Source organism: Tachysurus fulvidraco, chromosome 5 (genome assembly GCF_022655615.1).
Source record: "Tachysurus fulvidraco isolate hzauxx_2018 chromosome 5, HZAU_PFXX_2.0, whole genome shotgun sequence".
Lineage (NCBI taxonomy): Eukaryota > Metazoa > Chordata > Actinopteri > Siluriformes > Bagridae > Tachysurus > Tachysurus fulvidraco.
In genome coordinates, this window is record NC_062522.1 from 23,838,535 (window position 1) to 23,860,775 (window position 22,241).

Here is a 22,241-nt window from a genome sequence, read left to right on the forward strand (position 1 = left end):
TTGAGCTCCATCACTTTACCATAGACTGATTAAATGTGCTTCTATCTCTCTCTCTCTCTCTCTCTCTCTCTCTTTATGTGTGTGTTTAAAAGAGAGTTTATACATATGTTTCCATGAATTGAGCTGGTTTGTTACATTCTTTCAAATATTAAATTGTGTCTGCCAACAGTTGGCCATTTACTTTTCACTATTCCCTGGAAGTTACCTCAGTAATGCAATATATGAAGTTGGATCTAAGATGGCAACTTATTGTATAGATTGTTTACCAATGTTAATGCTGTTTCTGGTTTTTGGTTGTTAGATGAAACTGTTTGTATGCTTCTGTACACTAACTAATACACTGCTGCATGTGAGTAAGTATACATAGCCCTCCAAGGTAAGGGACTTAATCTTCAGTATAGGGTGACAGATTAAGAAGATAAATGGTACCACAGCTCTGCTGGTAGGTGAGAAGACTTCAGTTTGCAGATTTCTATACACACTGATCAGCCATAAAGTGAAATCCACTGACAAGTAAAGTGAATAACATTATTCACTACATGATTATTTCATTGCAGTGGCATCTGTCAAAATATGGAATTTATTAGGTAGTGAAAAGTCAGTACTTGAAGTTGATGTGTTTGAAGCAGAAATATGGAAAGCATAATGTGTGATGATGGCCAAACTGTGATGGCTAGACTGGGTTGTCATGTGGGGTATTCCTTTTAATGTGTGGTTAGTACCTGCCAAATGTGGTCCAAGGAAAGACAACTGGTGACAGGGCCATGGGCACTCAAGGTTCATTGATGCATGTGGGGAGTGAATGCTAGCCCATCTGGTATGACCCCACAGCAAACCTATTATAGCAAAAATTGCTGAGAAAGTTAATGCTGGCTATGTAGAAAGGATCTGCTGATAATGTCTGTTGCTGCCAGATACCACAGCACTTCTTCGGATTCAGTGCCTTGTTGGGTCAGAGCTGTTTTGATGGCACAAAGGGGACTACACAATATAAGGGATTTAATGTTTGACTGATAAATATACTCATTGTACAGTTTATAACACCTGAATACATGCATACTTATGCAGTGTAGTTAGTTAATCATGTGGTAATGAAGCAGCACAATACAAAAAATCATGCAGATACAGATCAGATGTACGGTATCAAGCTTAAGTTAAAGTTTACATCCAACATCAGAATAAAACTGAAATATTTAAACCAGCCAATCAGGTTCCAAAAACCATACCATACTTAAAGTCAATGAGATCAAAAACAATACAATAACAATAACAAAAAAAATTGATTTCATAAAAAAAGATAATGAATGCTGCTAGTGCAAGTCAGAAGAACTGATGAGTTATACAGTTTATTAGTACTATATTATTATTATTGTTATTATTATTATTATTATTATTATTATTATTATTATTATTATTAGTAGTAGTAGTAGTAGTAGTAGTAGTAGTAGTAGTAATAGAAATCCCCAAAATATTGCTTGCTGCAATTTGTAATCATACCAGTGTAATTCTATACCAGACTGCCCAGTGCATAGAGCAGCTGAACTGAACACCGAACACTAAATTACCAAGCGCTTTATCAAATAAAACTCATTTTTAATTCTGCTGAGCAATTGAGGGCCTTGCTCAGGGGCCCAGTAGTGGCAGCTTGGTGTCCCTGGTGTTTGAGCTCACAACCTTTCGATCAGTAGACCAACGTCTTAACCACTGAGCTACCACTAAAACACAAAATATGGCTATGAACTCAATTTATTTTTATGTTCTATAAATTTATTTTTATAGCACTTTTAACAATTCCCATTGACTCAAAGCAGCTTTACAGAATTATAGAAACAGAAGAGAGAGAAAAAAAAGAATAAATATGAATAAAAATAAATAAATGAATACATACAATTAAAGTTTAAAACTCTGCTTTAATTCAATTCAATTCAATTCAAGTTTATTTGTATAGCGCTTTTTACAATAGACATTGTCTCAAAGCAGCTTTACAGAACATAAACATAGAGCAGAAGGTAAACATAATTAATGATAAAGGAAATAACGAATAATAAAAGAAATAAGAATTAACAGAATAAAAATTCTAGATTATTATTAGATGTATATAGTTCACAGTGTGTATGTATTTATTCCCCTATGAGCAAGTCTGAGATGACTCAGGCAGCAGTGGCAAGGAAAAACTCCCTTAAATTGGTAAAGGAAGAAACCTTGAGAGGAACCGGACTCAAGGGGGAACCCATCCTCATATGGGTGACACTGGGGGTGTGATTGTAATATACAGTCAAACAAATGTTGTATTGGTGTGAGGTTCAAGGACTTCTGATCTTCTGAGTACCACAGAGTCTAACTGGAGATGTCTCAGGATTCTTAGAGTCGGCCTCGGCTCAGTGGATGTCCAAAGGCTTCGTCCCACAGAGGACGATGGGAGCTGGTACAGTGTCTGGATGCCTCGGGATGGGTACAAAGAGGAAAGCAGTGGAAAGGGATTAACATATCTGCCGTTCATAAAAATGCGCTGGTCTGATGTACTGGTGCATGATATTATGGGATGTATTATGTGTACGCCTGACTGAAGAGATGAGTTTTTAATCTACATTTAAACTGGGAAAGTGTGTCTGAGCCCCGAACACTATCAGGAAGACTGTTCCAAAGTTTGGGAGCTAAATAAGAAAATGCTCTACCACCTTTAGTAGACTTAGATATTCTGGGAACTACCAGAAGCCCTGAGTTTTGTGATCTCAGAGAGCGTGAAGGATTGTAACGTGTTAGAAGACTAGTTAGATACATGGGAGCTAAACCATTAAGAGCCTTGTACGTAAGTAGCAGCAGTTTGTAGTCAATTCTATACCTAACAGGTAGCCAGAGTAGAGATGATAAAATTGGGGTTATATGGTCATACTTTCTTGTCCTAGTGAGAACTCTGGCAGCTGCATTTTGGACTAACTGTAACCTATTTATTAAAGATGCAGGACAACCACCTAGTAATGCATTGCAATAGTCCAGTCTAGAGGTCATGAACGCATGAACTAGCTTCTCAGCATCAGATACAGACAGGATGTTTCTCAGCTTGGCAATGTTTCTAAGGTGGAAGAAGGCTGTTTTGGTAGTATGGGCGATATGATTTTTAAAAGACAAGTTACTGTCTAATATAACACCGAGGTCTTTCACTGTCGAGCTACTTGTAATAGTACATCCCTCTAAATGGGAGTTAAGTTGTGAGAGTTAAGTCTTTCACTGTCGAGCTACTTGTAATAGTACATCCCTCTAAATGGGAGTTAAGTTGTGAGAGTTTATGTGCACTGGTTTTTGGACCTATGAGTAGTATTTCAGTCTTATCGGAGTTTAACAATAGAAAGTTGCAGCTCATCCAGTCTTTTATCTCTCTAAGGCACTGAGTTAATTTGGACACTGTGGCTATTTCATCTGGTTTTGATGAGATATATAACTGTGTGTCATCAGCATAACAATGGAAACTAATCCCATGTCTTCTAATAATGTTCCCTAATGGAAGCATGTATATAGAGAAAAGCAGAGGTCCTAGAACTGATCCTTGAGGGACCCCATAATTAACTGGTAGTAAACTGGAGGATTCACCATTTAATTCTACAAAATGGTATCGGTCAGACAGGTAGGATCTAAACCAGCTTAAAGCCTGACCATGAATACCTGTGTAATATTGTAAGCGATCTAGAAGAATGTTGTGATCTGTAGTGTCGAATGCAGCACTAAGGTCAAGTAGAACTAATAGTGACATACAGTCTTGGTCCGAAGCTAAGAACAAGTCGTTTGTAACTTTAACAAGTGCAGTTTCTGTGCTATGATGGGGCCTGAAACCTGACTGAAACTCTTCAAGGATGTTGCTCTCCTGTAAGAAGGAGCTCAGTTGAAGTTTAAAAATTTTAAAGTTTGCTATCTCTACCCCTAATGAGCAAGAGGCAGTGGCAATGGCGGCAAGGAAAAACTTCCTGAGATGATATGAGGAAGAAATCTTTTGATGAACCAGGCTCAGAAGGGAACCTTCCTCATTTGGGTGACACTGGACAGTAAATAATGTAAATGTAAATATCGTCCTTTCTACAACATTTTATAATAGTGCAAGCGAGAGCTCCTGAGGAACTAATGGGTAGGCACACACTCACCACAGACCTAACACTATTTTTTTCCTGTCAATGTCTTTAAATGATTGCTGATAAAGTCCAGACCATACAGCTGACTGACACAACATTGGTTCAAAGAAGGCCTGACAGTCTCTGGGCGGCTCCATCCACAACAATCCCATGAGTCACTGGCTGACCCGATAAATCCCTGGCACACCGGGTGACGAGACTCCAACCAGGGGTAGAATGTCTAATTTGACAAAGAAAAGACGAACATAGCATGTAACATACCCTATTACATAGCCTGAGTCTCTATTCTGTATACCTTAAAACAAAGCCACATCAGCATTGTAGCACAAAAAATCCCATGTTACTTTTGTTAACTTCAATCCAAGCACAGGATCAGGGGATAGGCTCTCTACTCTACAAACGGAAAACTGATATATTATATTTTGGTAAATTTCAGTGACTTGTGTTACACAGTGAGAAAAAGTATAGATAATGCAATGCAATATATTTCTTACAATGTACTCTTAGGAAATACAAGTTAAATATTAAAATTTAATATTAGCACTCGCATAAAAATAATCCTTAATCATACGTGTTTAAGAATTTAATGTGTTCTACTAAAGACAGAATTGCTCATCAAATTCAGTTCATGAACTTAAACCTTCTGGGGATCGAGATGTACATGCCTATTTTTGTCTCTGGGTTAATTTACCTCACCTTCTTGTAATGTAGTCATCTTCAGTGGCTGTATTATCATCACATTACCTCAGAATAAAATTCCACTCTGCTCTGCCATAATTGAGAATATTCAGGAAATAAAATGTGGAGAATGGTCTCAGAAGGCATTAAAATGCATTCACTATTTGAATGCACCAATGGAATTCAAATCAAGATGCACTGTATGTCAGGTCAGCAAGTAAAATGAAACATCAGAATCCAGTCAACCTTCAGGATTTCTTATTTTGCATAACTTGGTATCATGAACTTATAAAACTATATTACACATTTTGTACTAATAGGCATAATTTAGGTTTTAAAACAATGGATTGATTGTAATTTAGCAGTTAATTGAAGTGTTGGTGTGGGTTGAATCTGCAGAGTCAGCTACCTGAACTACCACTAATGATTTGTAATGAAGAGTGTGTCAGATGAGCTATAAAGCTCTTACTAATCATTACATTACTGTATTGTACATAATGCAGTTCCCCCACACTTTGCCTTAAATACTAGGATCTTGTGTGGATGTAAATATAATGGTTTGTTTAATTTATTAATTTTAAATTAATTTATGTTTTACCTTTCCTCTTTTGATTCCATAGAACTTGAAGGCTTTCAACAATGCTATTGAAACATTTTAATGGCATTATTAGAGAGGATCCTCCATTATAATAGGAAGTTGCAGCATAGCCATCAGAGGCACTATCACTATAGTTGTTAAATCACTCATGTCTCTATTGTATGCAGGTGAGAACGGTATGGTAATGTCTATGTGGTATGCAGGTGAGACAGCAAGAAGATTAATCATAAGTGCAATTAGCTCAGAAACGAAGAAGCAGAAACATCAGAAGCTGGGATAGAGCAATCAGGACCAATCATCCAAATCCAGCATTAATGGGAGTGCACGGCTGGAAGACTTTGTAGTAAAAAGCTTTGTCCTAGTCTGTAGTTTTTCGTTATACTAGCCTGGATGGCCAAAGCAAAAAAAAAAAAAAAACACATAATAGAACAATAGCTTACATAACTATAATGGGATAAGACATTATTTAGTGCATTATTTTGTAACACTTAACAATACATTTCAACAACTCTTAGGCATCTATGCAGGAACTAATCAGAAATGAATTACTAGTTCTTCATTAATCATACTCCTATGAAATATGAACTATTTAAATGCTATTTACTTTGTAGAAGTTCACTATTAATTGTACGATAAAACAGGTAAAAATTTACAAACAGTAAAATATATTTACAGTACTGTAATAGTATACATGTTATGAAAGAACACATCATCCAGTATGTTTGCTCACTTGGTTGATGTATGATTTACCTTAGCAATACTGGGATTGGAATACATGAATGCGATAATTTAAAGAATTAGAATTAGTTTTATTAGTATTAGAATTAGTATTGTTTTTATTTAGCCAGTCAACGTCTAACATGAAAATAGACAACTATGAATAAGAAATAATCTACATTAACATACTTAATTTTTTTTTCAAATAATTTAAATAAAAATTAGTAATGAATTATCATGTGTAATACAGTTCCACATCAACAGCTGAAGAACAACAATTCTTTCATTATTATTTAACATTATTGCTTCCAAAAATCACAAGAACCACATTCTTAATTAATTCTTACCAGGATATATTTTGAAATTAAAACACTGAAACAGAAATGAAAAATGTTTTGGGCAACATTGTTTTTTATTGTTATTTATTTGATAAATTTAAATATATAAATACATATACATTCAAAACTATGACCTTTTGCTATGCAATTTGCAAAAAATGCGCTCAAGTTGAGAACATTCATGACACGTTGCAAAGTGGTTCACGGCAGAGCAAAATGGTGTGGGAAACCACCCACCATTGTCTGGAACAAGTCAAAAGTGGCAAAGTGCAACAAATAATTCAGACATTGCACTAAAACATCTAGGTATCTACCAGAACATAAAGTATGGCTATTCGCCAGGGAAATCCAGGCCTGTCAGGACTGCGGTAAAATCACTCACCACTACACATGTCTATATAAAATATAAACTGTACTGTACATCAGTGATGTAGAAACTGAGGGCTTTTTTACACCTGGTCACTTCATGTGTTTTCTCTGATCTGGTGGTTATCTAAGTATGCAAAAAGGAAAATCCACAATTTGGAACACACCCGGCCGAAATCCAACACAGTCAAAACAAAACGTACAGGTAGAAAAAGGCATGCACGAGCGGTAACATGATTACTTGATGAGACAATCTGGCAAAGAGTGTCCGCAGTCATTCATCCTTTCATTCCTTCATTTTCTACCGCTTATCTGAACTACCTCGGGTCACGGGGAGCCTGTGCCTATCTCAGTGCCAGGACGGAGTGCCAACCCATCGCAGGACACACACACTCTCATTCAAACACACACACACACTACGGACAATTTTCCAGAGATGCCAATCAACCTACCATGCATGTCTTTGGACCGGGGGGGGAAACCGGAGTACCCAGAGGAAACCCCCGAGGCACGGGGAGAACATGCAAACTCCACACACACAAGGCAGAGGCAGGAATCGAACCCCAACCCTGGAGGTGTGAGGCGAACGTGCTAACCACTAAGCCACTGTGCCACCCGTGTCTGCAGTCAGCATGCTTAAATAGTCTGGTGGAGTATAAATTGGTATTAACCCGGAAGTGCCACAGCCAAGATGGCTGCCGACCCAGAAGTGGCTGTTTCACAGCCGAGTGAGCAGGCAGAATATGACATCACCTGACCTCATACCTGTTTTCTGAACATGACTAAGTTTAGTGTTTTTGTGCATCCTTTTTTTCTCTAAATAATTAATTTTCCACATCACTGCCACCTGACAGAACTCCTAGTCACCCCTGCTTTGTAATATAACAGCTATAATTTGTATGAACCACTTAAAAATGTTGTTTATGTATATTCTAACTATATGGATGTGAATTTAAACAATAAGATGAAAATCATTAATAATGACTGAAGTGTTAGTTTGTAGTAGTTATTGATGATGTGGAACAGTATTACACATGGAACACATATGGTGGATTGTCGGTGAAGAATTTGTTGCAGATTGCTACATTGCAGCCTTGTATTTTATAGTTATTATCCATTTTTCTCTTTAGACCTTGAGACTGCCTCCAACCCTGTGCTCTTGAGCAGACCTAAATAACTCATTTGATTATTTACATTTTAGACACTAAGGTGTTGAAAAAGAGGAAGGAGATTCACAAAAATGAAGATCCTAATAGCCTTGATATTAGGAATTTATTTTGGTGTGAACTGTAATTTAGCAGTAATTATTCTAAAAGGTAAAATCATTAAATGCAGTCATCCATTTGTTTTGTATTGTAAAGTGTTACCCTTTATCTGTTTTGTAGTATTTTACTATCAATTAAACATTTTACTAAGGTTCATTGCAGTGTCAAAAATTATGGATAGCTACAAAGATTAGAATAGAATCAGAATTCTAATTTCTATGTAATTGTGAGGAATAATAATAATAATAATAATAATAATAATAATAATAATAATAATAATAATAATAATAATAATAGTTGACTTGACTTGTGCCCCAAGTACCTTAGCATAGGCCGAAGCCTCACATCTTTATGTAGGATAGTGGTACAGAAAACGGATGAATGTAAAGTTTAAAATTGGCCCACAGTTTCACAATTCCCATGGATACATTTTTTTTTTTAATTAAATTATTAAATGTTTTGAAGCTTTACACCCACCCGCCTAATGCTGAATAAGGAGTTTACTGTCAGATGTTTGATAATTTCTGGTATACCTTCTTTTAGAAAAGACTTCATGCTGTTCAGAACCTCTTAATAAATGATAGTTCAAAATAGATTAGGAAGAGGGCAAACTGGCTTCAAATAAGCTTGATTATCAACTACTGTGGTCTAGGAGTAAGTGCATCTTATGAAAGGGACTGTGTGCCTTGCCACAGCAGAAATGTTTTTAAACTGAAACAGACCTTTCTAAACAATGCCCTTCTTAATAGAAAACATGTCCTGCAGACACAAAGGTAATACTGGGGATCTACACTACTGCCATCTTTATCTCAGCAAGCATAAATCACAGCAGTGGTTTTTATGTGCTTTGGACCTGTGTACAGTCTCCCCGTTCTCAAAACTAAGTTCAATGTTCTGAGCAAGGGAGTCTAGAATTCCTAGACAGAAGGAACAATTACAGTCCATAAATCACTTCAAGCTCCCCGGGTTGAGTCTCAGAGCTAGCTGAGTACTACAGTAACTGCACAGTAGGCATTGTCTGAGGCAGATGTAGTAGGTTGTGTATTGGACTTGAAACCAACTACTGCATCAACACTAGAGTAAAATACTTTATCATTGCCTTTTACATATGATCATCATTATTCTATCCATCCATTAGAGAATGCCTGTTTTTCACCTGATTATTTGACTGTAGTTTATCTAAAGACCTGATGGCCTTGAGCACATATACATAATGATCTCCTAGTTACCATATCTGCATCAAATTTTGTGTCAAGCAGGAAAAATACAGAAAAAAAGGAGATCAAGTAACAGTTGTCAGTCATTACATTGGCACTTCAAAGTCAGTTTTTTGCTATGTTTCTTGGTTCAGCTTTTTCCACATTCTACATAAAGCAGTTTTATTCTCCATCTCTTTTTAACATACTTCAGTGAGGTTTGTTTTAAAAAACTAGGCTAATGTAACCTATGTATACTTTTCCAAACAGCATCTGAAAATGATGTAGGGGGACATGTCTATGTCTTGGATAAGAAAAAGCAAACTGAAACAGATAAAAAAAAAAAAAAAAATAGAAACCGTGCCAGAGTTATATTCATTTTTTAAAAGTCACCAATCGTACAATACTGCAACCTTTCTGAAGTGGCTTGATAAGAGAATGTCCTCTACAGAGTTGCATTCGCTTTTATCATATAGACAGGTGGTTCAAGAGCATAGGGCTTATTAGGCAATTTACAATGTTGTTATACGAAAGAACAGAGTTTGAAGGTTTGACTCAGCTTCAGTATATTTTTGTTTTTGTATAAAAGCTATGGAGATCTTTAAGAACAAGGGTGATGTGCAGATCACATTCTGTACAAGTGCCTTTTATGCCTACCGAAAATCACTGAAATTTTACTTTTTACTTTACTTCAAATACTTAAGTATATTAAATATCAGAAAATTACTTTTGATACTTAAATACAGTATATATCAGATACTTCAAGACTTTTACTTAGTAATATTCTAAAAGGCAACTTTCACAAGTACGATACTTGTACTTTTACTCAAGTATTGCTTTCTAGCACTTTAGACAACACTGCTGTTACCAGTGTACAGTTGAAACCAGAGGTTTGAATACATTGTATTAAAAAAAAAAAAACATATGTCCTTTTTTCTCATAGTCTGACAGTAAATCAAACTAATCATTTCCCATTTCCACTTCCTTCAAAGTCAGAAGTTTAAAGCCGAGCTATCAGAAAGAAAACTCTATACCCCCCACAAGTCTGGTTCATCCTTGAGTACAACTTCCAGATGCCTGAAGGTACCACATTCACCTGTCCAAACAATTGTATACAAAAATAAACACCATGGGAATGTCCAGCCATTATACCGCTCAGGCAGACAGGTTCTGTGTCCCAGAGATGAATGTGGTTTGGTGCTAAATGTATCAACTTCAGAAGAAAAGCAAAGCACCCTGTGAAGATGCTGGCTAAAGCTGGTAAGAGAGTGTCATTATCCACAGTGAAACAAGTCCTGTACTGATATGGACTTAAAGGCCACTTAGTCAGATCACCCTGTGGACCGATGAAACTAAAATTGAACTGTTTGGTCATAATGACCATTGGTACATTTGGAGGAAAAAGGGGGAAGCTTGTAAGCCTGAGAACATCACCCCAATTGTGAAGTATTGTGGCAGCATCATGTTGTGGGGGTATTTTGCTGCAGGAAAGACTGGTGCACTTCATAAAATGATGGCTTCATGATGGCTTCATGAGGAAAGAACATAATCAGATATATTGAAGCAACATTTCAAGACATTAGCCAGGAAGTTAATGCTTGGGCACAAATGGGTCTTCCAAATAGACAATGACCCTAAGCATACCTCCAAATTAGTTACAAAGTGGCTTTTGTGGGTTAAGGGCCTTGCTCAGAGGCAGCATCTTGGTGGACCTGGGATAAGTAATTCAATACCTTAAGGCTTTCACTGCCCACATGACAAATGCAGTTTTCACAGAAGAAAAGCCATGGATCAATGAGTAAACATTCAGAACTATTAATTGTTTAAACAATCGATCTATCTGAGCACATCCAGGCAACAAGAATCAATCATGTGTTTCTAAGTATAAGTAGTTATTTCATACAACAAGATGTCATAAGTCTAGATGTAAATATCAGCATATAAAAGTTTCAAACCTGATTAGTCATCCAATGTTGATTTCAAACTTAAACATCTTCAGTTTTAAGGAAAAAAATTACCTTGCCAAAACATTTAGAGAAGACTATACTTCTGTTCAAATAATTATTTTTACACTACTCTCTTTTTTTTTCATATTGCATTCACAAATTCTTTAACCACTTTATCCTAGTCATGATTGCATGACCCCAGAGCCTATTTTGAGAGCATAGAGAGGAGGGAATAAAACCTGGATGTAACATTGAAGGATACTGTCCACAAACATTGTCACAATTTTTCACACTTGGCAAAATTTAGAGTATCTATTCAGTCTACAAGGAAATATATATGTACATAGGAACAACATGCACAGAAATTCACGATACACTAACCTGAGTCCTGGCTCAAACCTTATGATAGAGCTGTAAGGTGTCATAGGAACCTCTGCAAATTTGTCTGTCGAATTTAAAACTCAATTAATTCCAAGCACTGAAAACTAATTCTCCTACTGTTGGTTCAGAAAACCCAGATATGAATTATGAATATAACCAGGAATAGAGAGCACTGTTGTCTACATGCAAATCAATCTTATGAGGACCAAACATAACTGCTTGTCACTTTGCATAACATATAAGTTTCCAGGGAAAATTATATTTCCAGGGCAAGCCTCACTCTGATAATGTTGTAAGGGTAAACGCCACCTGAGGCTCACCACTAGTGGCATGAAATCAAGCAACAGAAAATCTCATCACTCAGATTGAAGCATATATTATTTGTCTTATTGGCCTAATTTTATATCTCTGAAAGCAAAACCTGGAAAGTAAACATGTAGCATGGTGAGTAAAATTCTCCTTTGATAATAGGAGAATTGTTTGCACCTCAAGGCCAAACATTTCTCCAATGTTCTCCTGAGGATGTCCTTGTCATAATAACATTGTGATATGACCCTGCTTCTAGAATACAACTAATAATTTAGATCACTTCAGTTTCTCAGAAATTATGCAAAACCTTACCACCATGTTCACTCTCAAGAGACCTGCTAGCTAAGCTCAGCTGTCATTCCCCACTATATACCCTTAGACATGTTTGGGTATTTGAATATTATTTAAAAAGCTGACCTTGTTACTCAGATTCAAACAGATGGTTAAATGAAGTAAACACATGAAGTGTCAGCACACAATAAGACCTCTACAACATGGTGCAGCTGACAAAGCAGTTAAGTACCGTTGTACTAGTAGAAGCTTCAGTGCTTCCGTAAATCAAACAGTAGGTACTCAGACGCCTCTTTAATGTATGACTTTGTGAGCTATAGTGTGAGCTAATTGTACCTCTGTGCATAAGCTCTGATATTTAAAAAATAGTATAATAATAAATTATAGTGGATTTGCACTGAGAAATATGTTAATAAATAAATAAATTAATTGTTTCATTAACATATATTTATAGAATGTGAGAGAAGACCTTACACTTATGGATGGGAAACACTGCTTTATCTGTTTAGCAAGCAAGGACAAAGGGCACTAACACACATCAGTGAAACATTATATTTCCCTGCTTTAAGGTCAGACATTATTAAGGCTATTATTAAGGCAATTGATTTTTGTTGATTTTAACATTGCAGGCACTACTTTTTCCATTATGATAGTTGGAGCTGTAGTCAGTGAATCACTGATTGCTATACACTGACTGATACTCTAAAATCCAATATAATGATTTTTAAAATATTACAATATGCTTTTAACTTGTATACATTTTGCTTTTAAGTATAAACAAAATGGCATTAAATATCATATAACTCTGCTGCAGTGAAAACACCAGATGTAAAAATGGGTTTGGCTAAGGGCTCACATGTAGCTTTCACTGGAATGCATTTAAGAGCAAAGAATGCTGTGAGACTGCACATTTACTATACAAAAATGTAAGTTTGCACTAAACCTTGAAAAAACAACCTCTGTTTTCTGAAATGGCAGGACATATTTTAGAATGTATTTCCAGAACCTTTGGAAATGTCTTGGTAGATTCGACTACACATAATCTGCTTAGCCTAATCTAGGCTGTGTATGATACATTTTATTATAAAAACATGGACTTGCATTTTTTTCGACATAATGAAACAATGAGGTCACCAGGATCTAATTCTCTCTACAATCTCTCTAATTTCTAGCCATTATCTCTACTAATTACCTTAAAATGGACAGATGAAACCACAATGTTTTTTTCTGTTGGAAGTCATTACTGTGCTGGAAATGTTCTCCATAGAATTTTGAATGTGATTTTTTTCCCCAAACCAGACCTTATAAATCAGTGGTCCCCAACCCCCGGGCCGCGGACCGGCACCGGTCCGTGGACCAAATGGTACCGGGCCGCCCAAGGAACATTAAATTATTTCCATTTTATTTACTGTGTTATATTTCTCTCGGGTTTGTGCGACTTTTCATGGACGAGAGGTTAACTGGGAGCTGAGAGATGTCACCTAAAGCCGCACCAATACCGCGCATGCGCAAAATATCATGATCTCGGGCCGGGTTTAGGTTACGTCTGGAGCTGAGCGGCTGCAAGCGGCAATGGCATTGTAGCTTTGGTGGAGAGAAGGTGTGTATTGGTTGTGCTTGGTGTACGTGCATATTGTGTTTGCTCACATTTAACCCACAAATTAGCAAAAACGAGCACGAAACAGATGTCGTTAGAAAGTTAGAAACTCTGCCGGTGTTCTGGATTAAAGTCATGGCGGAATACCCTGAGATTGCCACCACAGCACTTAAATCACTATTGCCATTTCCGACATGCTATCTGTGTGAAGCGAGGTTTTCTGCAGTGACGGCAACCAAAACAAAACAACGGAATAAACTGGACATAAGCAACACTTATGTCTCCTATTACCCCTTATGGAGCCGTCTCGTTGCAAAGAAACAAGCTCAGGGTTCTCATTGATTTAGTGTGGTAGTGAGTTAAAAAGGCATGTTTAAATACTTTTAAATTAAAATTATTTATTACCGCGGGCCGTGGTAATATTATCAAACATTGACCGGTCCGCGGCGAAAAAAAGGTTGGGGACCACTGTTATAAATGATGGTTTAAAACAGTTTACTGTTCTTTTTCAATTTAAGGCTGTACTGTATATATTGTACATAATAGATAATTTTTTTACATAACATAATTTTTTTAGAAAGATGAATTATTGTCATCAATGTATGGTAGTGTCATTAAAACTATTGGAAATTGAAACCTTTAAATGATTTAAATGAAAATTGTGTCTGAGCTTTATAATCATAATTAGGACTTACATCATAATTTCATCTGGCAGAACAGTTGTCTTTTTAGCATAGTGATGTCCCTACTTGAATTTTCAAATTTTCAGTGAATGGAGCTTTATCCCCCTCTATGTTCAAAGCTTAATCTTACATTGTAGTCAAGTCATTCTTAATTATTTTTTAAAATGTTTTGCTTTGCTACAACAATAACACCATAATTATTTGGGTTTATAGACACATTGTACTGCAATTAATTAGAAACACTTAAAATCATTCCCTTTGTCTTTATATACTGTAGGAGCCTATAACACATTGTTGTCCATGCAAAAATTGGTTGAATGTATTTGGATGGTACACTGTATTCGGCTAATGATAGTCCTATTTATGGATGGGGTATTGGGGTCTAACAAATTGTGAACAGGTGCCGATGAGATACATACAATACATTAAATGAGTGTAGGTATAAGGTGTTTCCACCTAATAAAGTGTTACCTCACTGTACAAATATATGTCAATTAGGATTGATCAAAATGACCAGTTATAAGGGTAAAGATTTGACATATAAAAGAGCATAGCTACATTATGTGATATATAGAAAATGTTGCATTTTCTGCTGTATAATTAAATACTTTATAGTTATAGACAGTGTTTTTGTTATATATGGGGGAAGTTGTGGCCTAATAGTTAGAGAGTCTGATTTCTAACCCTAAGGTTGTGGGTTCGAGTCTCAGGCCGGCCACGAATTAGGTGCCCTTGAGCAAGGCACCGAACCCCCCCAACTGCTCACCGGGCATCGCAGCATAAATGGCTGCCCACTGCTCCGGGTGTGTGTTCACGGTGTGTGTGTGTTCACTGCTGTGTGTGTGTGTGCACTTTGGATGGGTTAAACGCAGAGAACAAATTCTGAGTATGGGTAACCATACTTAGCTGTATGTCACGTCACTTAATATATTTCCTTCCTCAAGTTGCTTAGCTTGGTGTTACATTAGCAGCATGTCCTTTTCTACCTTTTTCAAAAACAGGTGTGCAGTGTTAGAAATGCTTTCAAGTTCTCAGATAGCTCCAAGGGTAGGAATAATAAAAATTGTTAGTCAAGGACAATTCTTAGTCCAGGTCAGAGGAAACAGCTGATAAAGCACTTTTTAAATGTGTAAAACTACAACAGTTTACATCTGTAATCCGGTTCCCTGGGAAGGGAAGAGATGCTGCATCAAGGCTAATGCTATGGGAATGCTTATTTGAGGAAGTTGTGTCTGAAGCTCTGTGTGCATACTTTTGACAGTAACTAATACTCTAACGCGTTACTTTTTTAAATAAAGTAACTCTGTTACCGTTACTATATGGTGTGTTACTCATTACTTTTTTAAATTAATTAATTTTGGCTGAAGTGTAGCCTACAGCCTAACCTGTTTACAGCAGCAACACATTGTAGGATTGGTGGATGAGACCATTGTAAACACGAAGAAGACGCGCTGTGGGCATGTTTCCATTTATTCAAGTATTTGCGGCAGTAATTCCGAAACACATGGGCTATAGCCCGCCCACACTGACAATTGATTGGTTGACATACCGAAACAGGCCATTCAGGATTGGCCCCCTCCCTCTCTACCGTGCGCTACAAGGTTTAGAGCACATACTTGAATACTTGTCTCTGTCGCGCATGCGCGCTCTTGCTCGCTCGCTCTAGATTCCGGGAGATTGTAAATAATTTGTGGGAATCAGGGAGCCTCTATCAATATGCGGGAGACTCCCGGAACATCCGGGATACTTGGGATGTCTGGTTTTTTGTTTGTATAAACCATAACGCATAAAAGTGCATTAATGGGAACATTAAAGAATGCTCTTTAAAAAAGTAACTAAAAAGATACTTTTAACAGTAATGCGTTACTTTTCGGTGTAAGTAATCAATAACATAATTGAGTTACTTTTTGAATGAAGTAACAGTTAACAGATAACAGTTCACTTTCAAGGGAACGCAATACTGCATCAGGGTTGATGCTATGGGAACATCAATACTTATGGCTGTGAGAGAGGACGAGCGGACTGTAAGAAGAAGATCAATATCCCTGCAGGACCTGAGACCCTGGAGTGCAACATGCAGACTGATGATTAATATAGGAAACCACCACAGTGCTCTCTATGTGCACTAACACATGGCAGACCCTGAAGTGTAGGAGAAAGTGTTTCAATGCTAGAAACATGGTTCTCATCTCCAGGCAATTTATGTGCCATGAGAGATAAGGGCCCTCCCATAGACCCTTGGCAGGTCGGCCATTTTGACCTCATATAATCTGGGATGCAATACAGTAACTTTGAACATGTGCATCTTAAAAGTGTAAGTCTTTAGTGTACAGTTCAGAGCCCACAGGTCCAAAATCAGACTCAGCCACTGTCTTTTTTGGAGCAATGAACTATCGCCTGTAAAATCTGGAGTCCCGATCTGGGAGTGGAACACATTCTATGTCCCTTTTCCTCAGGAGCAAGGGATGTTCCTTTTGGTTATTGAGGAGGTCTGATGGCTTGTGGAAATGCTTTGGTACCTTTTGAAGAGGGTGAACAGTGTGTCTGAGGGGTGTGTGGGGTCATCCACAATGCAGGATGCAGCGTGTGTGTAAATATCTATGATAGAGGGAAGATAGACCCCAATGATCTTCTCAGCTTATCCACTGTAGGGTCTTGCGATCCAGAACGGTGCAATACCCCATCCAGACAGTGGTGCAGCTGCTCAGAATGCTCTGAATGTAGAATGTAGTCAGGATGGGGGGGGGGGGGGGGTGCTTGGGGGGGAGATAGGCTTTTCTCAGCCTTTGTAAGAAGTAGAGACACTGCTGGGCTTTCTTGGTGATAGAGCTGGTGTTGAGTGACCAGGTGAAGTTCTCTTCTAGATGATCAACTGAGAGTGGTTGCTCTGTGCTCTCTTGAAGTCAACAACTATCTTTTTAGTTTTATCAACATTCAGAGACAGGTTGTTGGCTGTACACCAGACAGTTAGGTGTTGAACATCCTCCCCTTTATGCTGACTCATCGTTCTTGCTGATGAGACCCACCATGGTCGTGTCATCGGCAAACTTGACGATATGGTTCGAACAGCAGTGGACTGACAGTGGGCTCCAGTACTCAGTGTGGTGGTGCTGGAGATGCTGTTCCTGATCCGGACTGACTGAGGTCTCCCAGTCAGGAAGTCCAGGATCCAGAAGCAGAGGGAGGTGTTCAGTCCCAGCTTCCCAATCAGGTGCTGAGGGATGATTGTGTTGAATGCTTAACTAAAGTCTATGAACAGCATTCATATGTAAGTGTCTTTATTAACCAGGTGGGTGAGGGCTAAATGAATGGCCGTGGCAATGGCATCGTCCGTGGAGCAGTTTAGATGATACGCAAACTGTAGGGGGTCAAGTAAGGGTGGTAACTGGGTCTTGATGTGCCTTCTCAAAGCACTTTTTTACAATGGGTGTGAGTGCGATGGGACGATAATCATTGAGGCAGGACATTGTAGAATTTTTTGGGACAGGGACGATGGTGGTTGTCTTGAGGCACATGGGAACAACAGGACTGCTCAGGGAAATGTTGAATATGTCAGTAAAGACATCTGCTAGCTGTTCTGCTAGCTGCTAGTGGGAAGTGGATAGACAGAGTACATGATTGTTGGGGGAGGGACGGTCTTTCTTGCCACTACATTGTTCTGCACCTCAAACCGTCATTATAGTCATTCAGCTTAATAGTCATTCAGCGCATCTGGGAGGGAGGCATCACTAACACAGGCAGGTGTAGCTGTCTTGTAGTTAGTGATCACCTGTATGCCTTGTCACATGCATTGGGTGTCACCGCTGTCCTGGAAGTGGCTGTGGATTTTCTGGGCATGTGCGCACTTTGCTTCTCTGATGGTTCAGAACAGTTTGACCCTAGCTGTTCTTAGGGCCACCCTGTCCCCTGTTCTGAAATCTAGATCTCTAGACTTCAGCAGCGGACGCACTTTAGCAGTCATCCACAGCTTCTGGTTGGAGCATGTGGAGATGGTCACGTCATCAATGTACTTGGCACTGGTCGCTGATACTGTGTACTCCTACAAGTCGCTGTTGGTTGCAGCCTTTCTGAAGTTCCAGTCAGTGCAATCTTCAAATTCTTGAAGAGCAGAGGTGGCTCCTGCTGGCCAGATTTTCACTTGCTTCAGAACCAGTTTAGAGCCTCTGACGAGTGGTCTGTATGCTGGAATTAGCATAACAGAGATGTGGTCTGAGTAGCCGAGTTGTTTGTTGGGAATGTTTGTGTAAACAAGATCCAGCGTGTTTTCCCTTCTTGTTGCAAAGTCCACATACTGATGGAATTTAGGGAGCACTGACTTGAGATTTGCATGACTGAAATCTCCAATGATGTTAAACAGTCCTTTGGGGTGAACATTCTGCAGATCGCTAATAGCCCCTAGAGTTCACATAGCACCTCTTTAGCTTTAGCAATGGGAAACCATGATAAATTCCTGTGGTAAATAAAATGGCCTGCATCTAGTCACAAACTCCACTAGCAATGAACAGTAGCTACAGTAGAAAAAAGCACAGAGTCCTTGCACCATTCTGTGTTGATGTAAACACAAACACCACCACCATGAGCCTTACCACACAGAGCTGCATTTCTGTCAGCACGAAACAAGGTGAGCACATTTAGCTGAATGGCGGCATTTAGCTGTTCAGTACTCTGTCGCTGAGCCACATATCTGTAAAAACTCTATAGTGCATTTGAGTCGGATGTAGTCCAGTTTATTTTCAAGGGAGCAAATGGACGCTCGCCCACCTGCCGCACTTCCGCTTCCTCGAGCACCGCTTTTGGCTTCCCCTCTACTGGTTTCCGGTATCAATTGATGCATAAGGAGCAGAAGCATAGCCGATGAATTAAAACCAGACGCTTGGATGGAATACAGCAAAACAAGTACGGTTTGACAACACACATTTTTTTTAAATATTTGTCTTCAAAAGCATGAATGCCACTGGTTGTTTCAAAAAGAAATTCAGTTGCAAATTGTTCATCATTGCCCGCATCAAGCTCCTCAGAGTCCGATGCAAATGATAGTTCTTTGTTCGGGTTGGGGGAAATCGCAAAGTGAGCTCACAGAGGTGAAACGAAGACATTACAAAGACGATGAGAAAAAGGGATTGCCTGTCTCTCATTCCTATTCTGCTAACTCAACCTGGTACCTCAGTGACTGAAGCTGACATTAAATTAGCATGTGTGTACACAGAGCTTCAGACACTTCCTCAAAGTAGCATTCCTATAACATTAGCCCTGATGCAGTGACGAGGTCCCTCAGATTGGACTTACTGAAATTCTTGGGTCCTTTCCAGAAAAGCCCCTTTACAAGTGATTGTCCAGTCTTTCTGCAGACCTTCTGCTCTCTGCCTCACAAGTTGGCATTCCCATATTCCCATTCCCAGTTTCCATAGTATTGGCCATGATGAAGCATTGATTTCCTTCAAAAGGAAACTAAACCAAGTTACATATGTATCCCTGTTCCCTAAGAAAAGAACATGATGCTTTGTCACTTGCCACACTTTGGGTTCCTTCAGAGAAGTAGAAGCTAGACAAATTTGATGTTGCTACCCTTTTATTTTCTTGCTGGCATGCTCCGCTTTGTCACATGATCTACCCTAGCTGAAAAAATCAGCATTATTGCAGACAGACACAACCTCAGACACAACCATTTCCCATTGCATCGGCCACGACACAACATCTCGTTCCCTGATTTTTTTTTTTTGCTATATTGGCTAATTAGCATCCCTCATAACACCATCTATTTGAGCTGCACTTTGTCCCTGTACTGCAAAACACTACCACAATATGAACCTTTTCCTCCATACACATCAATGATTATTATTGCAAAACGGTTACATTTTAGTATTGTCAGACCAGACTCAAAACTCCTCCAAAATGCTGATGATCACTGATGATGATCTGCTGACATAAGTATTCCTTTTTTATTCTAGAATTGGCATAGGGGCTTATTGATTACACATTCCGTCAGGCCATGGTGTTGTAAGACTCTTAATGGTTGATGTTTATATTTTGCTAAGTGATGCTTCCAACTCTTTTACCAGTTCATTTATTGCTGTTTTTGGGTTCATTTAATTTGGTTGCAGATGCTTACGGTAGCTTCAGTTCCTTGGAAATTACCCCTAAGGATCGTCATGAAGGTCTATTTTTTCCCTGAGGTCTTGACTGATTTGGTTGGATTTCCCCATGCTATCAATGGCAAAATCAGTTTTAAATGCCAAAGGCTCACCCAAACTGGAAAGTTGACGATTGAATAAATCCCTTTATCTTTTTTCAGTCTTTTTAGTGAGCACCTTGTACTCTCTCATATTCCTAAACTATTTTTAAAGAATTTTTGCAGTGTGGCAGGGTGCATTATATCGCTGAAAAAGCTATGAATGCCAGGACCAAAGGTTTCCCAGAAGAACATTGCCCACAGCATAATTTTTCATAATCCCATAATGCATCCAGGTGCCATCTCTTCTACAGGCAAGTGATTCATACACACCTGGCCATCAATAATTTGACACAGGGAGAGGCTGCTGTTGCTACAAAAAAACACATATGGTTCTGTTGAAGTCTATGATTGTGGAGAGTGGCTAGGGAGTATGCTGACACTACTGTATGTGCTACAGTATACTAAAATGGCTAGGGAGTATGCTGACACTGTTGAGAATGAAGGGAATTTTACAGTGCATTCTGATGTGGGTATGGAGGATGGGAATACCACTAGTGATGCTTCTGTAAAGTAAAAGAGTACCGCTGCTGTTAAATCTACTCCTTAGATGAGATTAACAATTTCCTAGACAATACATTTGGAAAGGAGGTAGTTGTAAATTTTACCCAGACACAGATACATTTTTAACATTTGTTTCAAAGCTACAAAAATATGCTATTTTGGAGGAATTGAGCCAACAAATGAGATATCATTCAGAAGTATGGTATGGCAACAAAGCTCCAAAAAGTAAAATAATAATTCTTATTCATAAAATGGTCAAGTCATATGCGAGTCTCTTTCTTTTTTTTGTGCATTTTTCTTCACATATTCTCTTTTCCTCTTTTGAACCTTTGGATGGAAACTAATGATGGAATGAAGTGAAATTAATGCCAACTGGTCCAGGGACAGGAATAAATGAGCTGTAGAAGAAACAGAATTTATTAAACATAAAATCATTAATGTAGTCTTTTTTACAGGAAACACACAGCAACAAAGAAAATGAGACAGAGTGGGGAATGACGTGGGAAAAGATTTTATTGGGATTCATTTTTGTGCTTGTTTGTCAGGTTTTCCAAACGGCAACCATCAGACAAAGTATCACTTATAAAAGTTTATGCCTCACATATAGTCAATAAATAAGTTAAAAAAATAAATACATTTACACAATATTTCAGTATTTTTTCTATAGTACTGGTTGAGATTTTAACTGCATTATAGATTGCAAAGTAGGCAGGAATGCAGAGGAACCATGCAGTTGGAGTCATTAAAGCATATCCTTAGATCTCTGGAGAGAAAAGGATAAGGGTATAATATCAATACAAATTTATGCTCATCTATACATATTTGAATTTTAAAAATGTACAGTATTTTTTATATTGATTTTGATGAATTTTCAGAAGCTGTTAAGCAGAGCTAGACACAGGAGGTGTGGCAGATGAAGTTTTTTAATACAGATTGAGAGGTTTTGCCAGCATTAAATACATATGCAGTATTTATTAAGAGAAGATAGACAAATTCAAATAGTAACCCAAACATTCCCCTGT

The 22,241-nt window shown here is 38.2% G+C and overlaps 1 protein-coding gene across 1 annotated transcript in view; it reads left to right on the top strand.

The window, feature by feature from the left end:
* LOC113643082 (contactin-4) overlaps window positions 1-22,241 on the top strand; it is a 162,804-nt gene that overhangs the window by 756 nt on the left and 139,807 nt on the right. The window lies entirely within an intron of this gene.